General features: G+C 36.3%; 1 protein-coding gene across 2 annotated transcripts in view; it reads right to left on the reverse strand.

The window, feature by feature from the left end:
* LOC134818918 (uncharacterized) overlaps positions 1-7,389 on the reverse strand; it is a 67,528-nt gene extending 60,139 nt beyond the window's left edge. For both annotated transcript variants that reach the window (XM_063828632.1, XM_063828634.1), the window contains exon 1: positions 7,366-7,389. The gene's annotated coding sequence lies outside the window, so the exon portion shown is untranslated. The remainder of the gene's footprint in view (positions 1-7,365) is intronic.
* Positions 7,390-9,724: the final 2,335 nt, after the last annotated feature.

Consider the following 9,724-nt stretch of genomic DNA (forward strand, 5'->3'; position numbering starts at 1 on the left):
CTGTCCCTTATGCTTTCATCAAAGGTTCAAGGTGCTCCACAAAGAATCAGATCATCAACTAAAGAACCACTTAGACCAAGCAAGGGAGAAGGGAGCCTCAACAAGTTTCTTGAAACTCAGGGAAACTCTAAGAAAACCTGGGAACTTATAAATAAAATTCGTGGCAAACAGAAACGTGATATCAGACCTAAAGATAACTAATCGCAGAGTTATAGCGAATGAATTCAATAAGTATTTTGTATCCCTAGCATCTAACCTTAATGCAGCCTACACAGAACTAGGAGAAATACAAATTAATCAGCTTCCAAGTTTCTGTGACCTCTTACCTAAATCGAGTACAGCTAATATATATCTACATGACTGCTCACCTGAAGAGGTGGCTAAGATCATATCGGAACTTAAGAATGGCAAGGCTAGTGATATACCAGTACATATAATAAAGGCAGTATCAGGTATAATTAGTCCACTACTATCGGTATTGTATAACGAATGTATGCAACAGGGAGTTTTTCCAGACGACCTAAAAGTAGGTAAAATAAGTCCAATACATAAGAAAGAAAATGCTGAGCTTCTTGAAAATTACAGGCCTATCTCAACCTTAGCGATATTTGGTAAAATACTTGAGAAGATCATATTCTCCAGGCTTTACAGTTTCTTTCAGTCGCAAGGATTATTATATGAAAATCAATATGGCTTCAGAAAAAATCATTCCACAAGCCATGCACTTAACTTCTCTGTCGACTACATTGAAAAATCACTAAGAGATAAAAATCATGTACTAGGCATCTTCATTGATTTAAGTAAAGCTTTTGATACAATCTGTCATGATAAACTGCTTAAAAAACTGAATGATTATGGAATTCGAGGGACTGCAAATAAATTAATAGCCAGTTACCTCTCTAATAGACAGCAATATGTTTCAGTACTTGGAGAAGAATCCGAAAAACTGTCTGTAATATTTGGTGTGCCTCAGGGGTCAGTATTAGGTCCCTTGCTTTTCATTATCTACATCAATGAAATATATAGAGTATCAGATCTAGGTAAGTTTATACTTTTTGCCGATGACACCAACATATTTGTTGTAGATAAATGTATAAAAACACTATACTGCAAAGCTAACAAAATTCTTAAACTTGTTCATCAGTATATGAAAATAAATAAATAAATAAATAAATAAAGTCAATTTTTACAGCACAGCAATATATATCTAAATATCAGATCCTCTGTAATCATAATGTATAAAAAAAGGAGCTTTTCTCTGTGCTGAAGGATGAATCAAGGCAGATCATGGTTCTGTTAGCAGGCCACCCTAGTTATGGACAATACATATATATAAAATAATTAAATTATAATTTTAAAATTGTGTCAAGATTGAACTAAAACATAACTCAGGGTAAAATAGACGTATTCCCTTCGTCAAATTAACTATTTACAATACTAAACTTAAACGAACTCCGGGTAAAATAAACGTAATCCCTTTGTCAAACTTGCTATTTACAATAAGTTAATAAATTAATACGGTTGAAAATTATGTCATATTTAATAACAATGTAGCATCAATATAATTGATACAAGCAGGAACCCGTCAAACCTTTAAGACTGGTGTCAAGGCTCTTTGGTGGCCGGATCAGTTTCCTACCCTAAAGTCCCCCAGTGAAAATAATTATTACCTATTTAATTCGCGTTTTTGACACCACTTGGGGGTCAAAATTTTGGGTACTAAAATTCTTATTCCTTGGCCAATTTTCGATTTTTTCATGCTGATTTGAAGGCCATTAAAGCATTTGAATCAGTTAAAAAAGTTTCAGTTTTATATCTTGTACGGTTTTTGCGGAAACCCGTGTTAAAGTTGATGCCGTGGTGTCAGTAAAATGGTGCGGATAAATAAATATATATATATATCGTCTCGCTTTATATATAGTAAGATGAGGAGCATACATAGCAGTGAGAATTGCACATAACAGGAGGACTGGAGGTATGGAGCAATAATGATTGACAGTGCACCTTTCCACTGATGTTCCTAATTTCCTGTAATAGCTTAATAGGCATGGAAATACTTTGATTGCAGGGGATGGATTGGATTCACTTATGTACTGAGATAACTTAACCGAAATAACATAACTGCCTAGATACATTGGCTAGTGTTGGGTGGGATCATGAATTTATCGTAAGAGTTATCCCCTTGGTAATTCTCATCAGTTAGCACCATATTCATAAGAGTTTCTTTGTATAACTTAGAAAATTTCTTAACGTCGTCACACTCTCTAAGGGACTTTGGTAATATGTTCCAGGCCTTAGTTCCTAGATAGTTAAACTCCTTGTGAGATCTTGATTTAGGAGTATAAAGATTGCAGTTTTCTGCCTCACGTGATCCACCAGAAATATACGAGAATTTCCCGATAAAATGCTTTAGACATGTTTCATTGATTATACGGTACATATATGAGCTAAGATGAACCTGTCGTCTCAAACGGAGAGGAAGCCATCCCATATTTTTGTATACATTAACCGACCTCTCTCTGGTGCTTACATCTAGGGCTATTTTAGCAACCTTTTTGTACATGATATCTAACTCTCCTAGTCGTTTTTTATATGTTCTTGACCAGATGGTGTCTAAGTAGTCAAAATGTGGCAACATAAGTGCATTAGCAAACATCTTCCTGAACTTAAGAGGGAGAAGTTTTTTTGATCTATACATAGCACCAATTCTTTTGGATATCTTTTTCTTAATGTTATCAATATGTTCATTAAATGTCAATCTGCTGTCAACTATAAGTCCAAGGTACTTATGGGATTTAGTTTCACAGATTACCAAAGTAAGGTCATCACAAATTTCAACAAGGATGGCATCAAGGTTAGGCTTAGAGTCAAGGATCATTAGTTTTGTTTTTTCATTATTCAGGGATAGTTTATTAGCCTGAAGCCATCTGATAACTAATTTCAACTCTTGTTTGATGTTACCATAGTTTCCTCTAGATATATTGTCAAAATATAATGCACCGTCATCAGCAAATAGATAAGGTTTAGAAAATAGGCATGCATTAGGCAGGTCATTGATAAAAATGCTGAATAGAATTGGTCCTAATATACTTCCTTGAGGCACTCCAGAGTTCAATGAATGTAAACTGCTTATCCTACTCCCAACTCTAGTTTGCTGTAATCTATCTGTGAGGAAGCTCCTAAACCAGCTCAATGCAGTATCTTTTATTCCATAATGCTTCAGCTTTTGAATGAGAATATCATGGTTAACAGTATCAAATGCCTTTCTGATGTCCAGGAAGATAATTGCAGGATGCTTGGCACTGTTCTTAGCAGTAAATATACGATCAAACAGATCTAACATGAGATAAGTTGTAGAGTGATCTTTACGGAAACCATATTGATGCTCTGAAAGTATTCCCTTTTCATCAAGATATTGAGTCAGTTGGGAGTTCACACAAAATTCGATGCACTTTCCAAGAATCGGTAAAATTGAGATTGGTCGATAATTACTAGGATTCTCAATATCACCATCCTTATGGATTGGGGTGACTTTTGCAACCTTGCAGCTGTTTGGCATGATGCCACTGGATAAACTCAAATTTACAAGATGTGTTAATGGAGCAATAAATGCAGGTAAAATTTGTCTAAACACTCTCAATGGTATATGATCATTAGTGGATTTGCTACAAGGGATACTTGCCACATAGTCTAAGATATTGGACTCAGTTATTTCAGTAAAGCTATTCAAGCTGGTCTCGTTGTCAATCTGCTCATTTTGTAGATAAGATAGAAATTCATTTTCATTTTCCAGCTGCACTTCTGCTTGGATCTTTGGACCTATTTCAGCAAAATATTTATTGGTGGTTTCAGCATCAAGATTGTTATTGATATTGTTAGCTTTCACAGGCAGATTTGATGCTGTCTTTATCGTTTTCCATACACCCTTTAGATCATTCATGGCACACTTGGCTTTCAGTTCTGTTGCTAAGTTAGTCTTCCTATTAATTCTAGACAAATAGGTTGAATAGTTTCTCTGCCGTTTATATGCCATCCATAATGAGTCACATTTATTACAGTGTATAAGACCATTTGGATGTATACGTCTGTTCTTGTTGTGTGTTAAAAATTTACGGTAAAGTTTCCCTTTCAATTTCTTACTTTCTAAAAATTCTGGAGATGGCTTATGGATGTAATCACTATGGCACTTAATTTGTTTAATTGGACAGAAGTGATCATAGTAGTGATCAATATGTTCGTTTAAACCATCAACTGCATCATTCAGACTAGTTGAATCTATTATTGGTCTATAATCACAAGTTTCCAAAAATTCTTTAAGAGCAGTAACATTCATTTTGCTGTGATCTCTTATTAGTAACTTCTTGAATTTTGAGGCCTTATGCACATTGAAATCGACAATGAACTTTACGACCTGATGATCTCCTATACAATCATCAAGGACTTTGCAGTCAAGAAACTTGGAGTAAGTGTTTGTTATGACAACATCGATTGTGGTCTTTGTGATTCTGTTTCCTAGTTTAGCAATGCGGGTAATATCCTGAACTACCTGTACCATTCCAAACATTTTCATTGTAATGTCTAATTTCTTATAGTTCATACTGCTGATGTTGTTTTGGTCTACATTTACATCACCCAGCCAAATAACATTCTTACTTCCTATACTCATCATGCAGTCTGTCATATAATCTAAAAATTTGTCAAGAGGACTAAACAACTCAGATCTGTAGAAACAGCAGATGAAAATATTGCAATCTGTAAGATGGATCCAAATAGCCTCGATTTGGTCATATTGCAAAACTAAGTTTAGTTGAATCATTTTAAACTTTATGTGCTCACTGATGAGAATGCCACATCCCCCATGACCGTTGTCGTTAGGACGGTCTTTGCGGATAAAAGTAAAATTCTTGGGTAGGTTTAGACTGGCTGAGTCAATATCCGACTTAAGATTTGTTTCATTCAGGCATAAAACATCTAATTTCTCTTTCCAGATTAGATCTTGGATTTCAAGACATTTTGGCATACCTGTTAGTCCTCCCTGCATGTTGCAATGTTCCACTGCAAGCTTTTTGGCATGGTATGAAACTGTGATTTTACTAATGCACGGGTTAATGCAAGAACTGCTGTGAGAGCATGAAAATTTTTCCAATTTATGCTGCTATAAACTTGTCAGAATAAGATAAATTGCAGAACTGGCAAATTTGTATGAGATAATAACAAAACTTTCTAAAACTTCAATAAACATGAGGAACAATGTGTAATTATCCCTTATCTAGATGAAATAAATGTTAACAATCTTTCTGAAAATTCAAACTTGCTTATGGGCCCAATACTTCAGAAATTTAGCAAGTCGAATAACACCGCTTGTATTGAGGTGACAGTTATCAGATATTTTTGCAGATGGTCTGGCAAAATAAAATTCTTTCCTGAATCCACTTCTATTATAGTTAAATAAATTATGGGTGCTAATGTAATTAAAACAAGAATCTTTGCTACACATATCCTTAATAACCTTATTCAGCTCTGCCACAACATCATTGCGGCCTTTTGTACTCCTGGGAAGAATATTGAGAACATTAATTGTTGCATTCGGATACACTGACTTGAGATAATTTAAGAGATTACTAAAGTCACCCGCTGCATCCTTCAGTGACTTTGAGCCAAAACAGACTGTGTTCACATTATTAGTTCCTGTCATAATATAAATAATAGATGGGGATGGAACAGAGTGTAGGTCAGTTTTTAGTTTATTTAACATTACTTTGGCATCAGCCCCAGGATAAAACAGTTTACTAGCACTAACAGTGGACGATGATAACTTGTCCGCATCAAGAAACCTGAACATAGAGCTGCTTATGAATAGGACAGACTTTTGTGAAGCTTTAGCTGACTGTTTGCAAACTGAGAGTGCAGGTGAAGAAGAGTCTGTCAGTTTGTGTCCTGAATGAGGGATGGGTGGGGGCGGTGAACGCAGACCAAACTCAGTTGACTGAGTGATCCTAGGGGGCTTCATCAGTCTTAGGGTGATGCTGATCCGGGGTTCATCACACATTTCGTCTGGCAGTATCTCATGTTGAAAGTCAGCCTGAGACAATTTGGACATGATGAAGACATCTCCATGCTGAAGCTGCACAGAGCCCACAACTTCATTGCTGCCGTTTGATCTAATTTGCAGTGTTCTCGTCGCACCAAGTGAAATGGTTACAATATCAGAGTGTTCTACAATACATGATTCAGAATCGCTATGAGCTGGCATGAACTCTGCTCCAGTTTCATATAGATTGACGAGAATACTATTGTGTCTGAAATTGGGTAATATCACATTAATGTAGGAGCTGAGTTTAGCAAGGTAGGAATCATTGTGTACACTTTTTGGGTCATGTGTTGCACCTGAATACTCATAGGGAAAGTCACCAAAATAAACCGATTTCCTGTTTTTAAAACCGTGACTGAACTCAAGTTCTTCCATTAATAGATCAAGTGAAAATTTAGAGAATGGACCATCATCTAGTAGGGTAACTGGTTTCACTGGTGATGGGGAACAAGTTACAGATATATTCATTGGCCCCGGTGTTATAGGATCGTAGACAGGGGCAGGGACCAAGTTTGGATATTTGTCTCTGGGCTTAGGGGTGTTGATCCGTGATTCACCAGTAGCAGTAGATACAGGGAGATCAGACACATCATCCTCGTCTGCCATAACCTCGTTAACAACAATCTCACTGATAACAATCTCGTTTCCAACAACCTCCTGTGGAACAACCTTGTCCACGACATCGTTGTCAACAAACAAACTGTCCGATACAACATCTTCCACAACAATGTCATCTACATCAAACGCTTCTACTTGATTGATAACAACGTGTGACTGAGGGGTAATGGTTATGATCTCACATTCAATCTCCTCTGATAAGTTTGGCAGCAAATTTTCACACTTAAAACTCTGTTCTTGTATTTGAGTTTGATCTGATATGAGACTATCATTGTACTGAGCAATGAGATCACTAGTTCTGATAATTTCATTCAATAAAGACAACTTTTTTTCTAAAAAGTCAATCTTGATGTCTTTTGACAGACAATTGTTACAGTTCTCTGATTTTTCAGACTGGAATGAAAAGTTCAAATGTTCTAAAGGGCGCTCACAAGAGTGGAGACTAATGTCTGAGCTCTGATTATTTGACATAGTTATATTATCAAGAGTTCAATGTTCAGAAGCACAATAAACACTGTAAACGCAATACCTTCAGTCCAGATAGTAGTTTTGATGAGAATAGTTTTGATGAGAAGGAGGAGGATGAGTAATCTTCAAGTACACTCACAGCAGTCCTTTGCACGTCAACACTTACGCTCGTCTATCATATCTCATACCTCAAATTATTTGTTATATAGTAGTGTTGAAAGTATTAAAACTTGCTGCATATCAACACAAAGAAATGTTGTTATATCCACTTTAAGCCGAACTGTAGAAATGAACCAGATTCAAACACCAATGAATTAGAACTGACACTGAATAATATAATAATTAAAAAGGTAGAGAAAACTAAGTTTCTTGGACTCATTATTGACCAAAAACTGAACTGGGATGCTCACTTACGAGCGTTAAATAGTAAATTGAAATGTGAGATTGGTAGACTATGTGGAATTAGACGCTGTGTACCTAAAAAACTATATAAGGACCTGTACCACACCCTTTTTGAATCACACCTATGTTATGGAATATCTGTTTGGGGAGGTGTATCAAATAATAAACTAGAAGCCATATTTAAAACACAAAAGAAATGCATAAGAATTCTCTTTGGTGATAATGATGCGTACTTCAATAAGTTCAAAACATGTGCCAGAGTAAGGCCTATCACTAGGGATAAGACCGGTAAAGTTATCAAGCAGATGTTAGGCAAAGATTTCTTTGAACTAGAACACAGTAAACCAATCTGTAACGAGTATAACTTCCTGACTGTCCACAATCTTCATAAGTTGCACTGTTTACTGGAAAGGTTTAAAATTAATAAGTTCCAATCACCAGTCTCAATGTTCTCTTTATTCAACAGGTCACCAAGACGAGACAACTACTTCATCCCACCCACTCCGTCCTCACTATTCATCTATCAATCAACTAGTATTTGGAATCACTGCCGTAAGTCAACGAGTGAAATAGACTTCTCCACTCCTATCAGTATATTCAAGAATAATCTTAAGAAAGCTTTGTTAGAACTACAATCTAAATATGACAGACAACTATGGTGCAGTTACAACTTTGACGCAAATGAATTATCATTGAAATAGGTTAATTAACTAAACTTAATCATATGAGTAAACCACGGTGTTATTGCAAAGAACCATGACAAGGGTATCAGACCTATATTAATCTAAGAGACGAAACAAAACGAATCATCATACAATAAATTTTAAAATCCTGCGGCACAGGATCCTGTTGTTTTCCTACTCTGCCTCTCCCAAACCCCTCTCTCCTTCTCCTTCTTCAGGTTTATTCTACAATTTTTTAAATTAGATAGCAGATATATTTTCTTTCGAATGTAGTAATGGCATTATACATTATTTGGTATCGTATGTATGTTGTGTTTAGTGTTTGCTAACTAGGTATGTGCTATATATTTTGAAGAATTTTGAGGCTCACGACGTCTCGTCCCATGGGTTGAGTTGCAAGCTGAGTATATGTTCAAATCGCCTTACTTCGTATGGTGAAACATCGACAGGTTTGCATTGACCTTTCGGACGAGTGTTTGCCCACCGGGGATCCAAAAATATGATCACCATGAACATTACTTTGACACGTGAACTTATCAAACGACTGTAATGATTCCATTAAATTTTCTTAGTACATTTAGCTAGTTTAGTAGATACACACGATCACAGAATAGAGGAGCACAATTGGGCTCTTTGTTCTGCGACCGTGTTTCCTCGGTGGGCCGACAGGTTTTTGTTGTGTAGTAGTGCTGGGGAAAAAACACGCTTTAAATACAGGGTGGGCCAAAAGTCAGTACCCATACGTTGGCCTTAATAGCTCCGCCGTGTTTTATATTTGAGAGCTGTTGCTTTGCAGATGGCATACTGTACTTACTGGTTCGAGGATTCCGTCGTCAAAATTTGAAATTCGAATATTTTAGACCACGCCCATTCAATATTAAAACACCTATATTGTTTTCTCTGAACATGCTGAACGCCTAATTTTTTCAGAGACGGTAGATTATCAAATGTTGCATATGATCTGAAAACATGAGGCAAAACGGATTAGAAATGACGAAGTTATCAAGCATTTTCTGTATCTCGTTAACAATATTGACTGTGTGATTATGTGACACCGTGATACGACACCTTAATTGGGCACCCTTAACAATTCCCATAATGTTTAACGGGGTAGTTAACGGGGGCACCTTATCACGTGATTAGGTAAACCAATCACCTGATTACACGTAATGAATAAACTCGTTATGCTGCATATCTCGGTCATCTGAGAAGCTACAGTTCTAATTCTTTCAGGACAAACGTAATTCGAATGGCCTAACACAATTCAATAACATTTAGCTTGATCCGACTAACCAAACTATCAAATAAATGTGAAAATGAACCTCCATTTGAAAAAAATGAACGCGAATATTTTTTGAGTTGACAAATTCCTCGAACCAGTGGTGGTACTAAGTCATACCAGAAAGAAGTATTTAAATTGGGCACTCAGTGACTGAGCTATAAAGGCCAACGTATGGGTACT

This window comes from Bolinopsis microptera, chromosome 7 (assembly GCF_026151205.1).
Source record: "Bolinopsis microptera isolate Bmic1 chromosome 7, MBARI_Bmic_1.0, whole genome shotgun sequence".
Taxonomy (NCBI): Eukaryota; Metazoa; Ctenophora; class Tentaculata; order Lobata; family Bolinopsidae; genus Bolinopsis; species Bolinopsis microptera.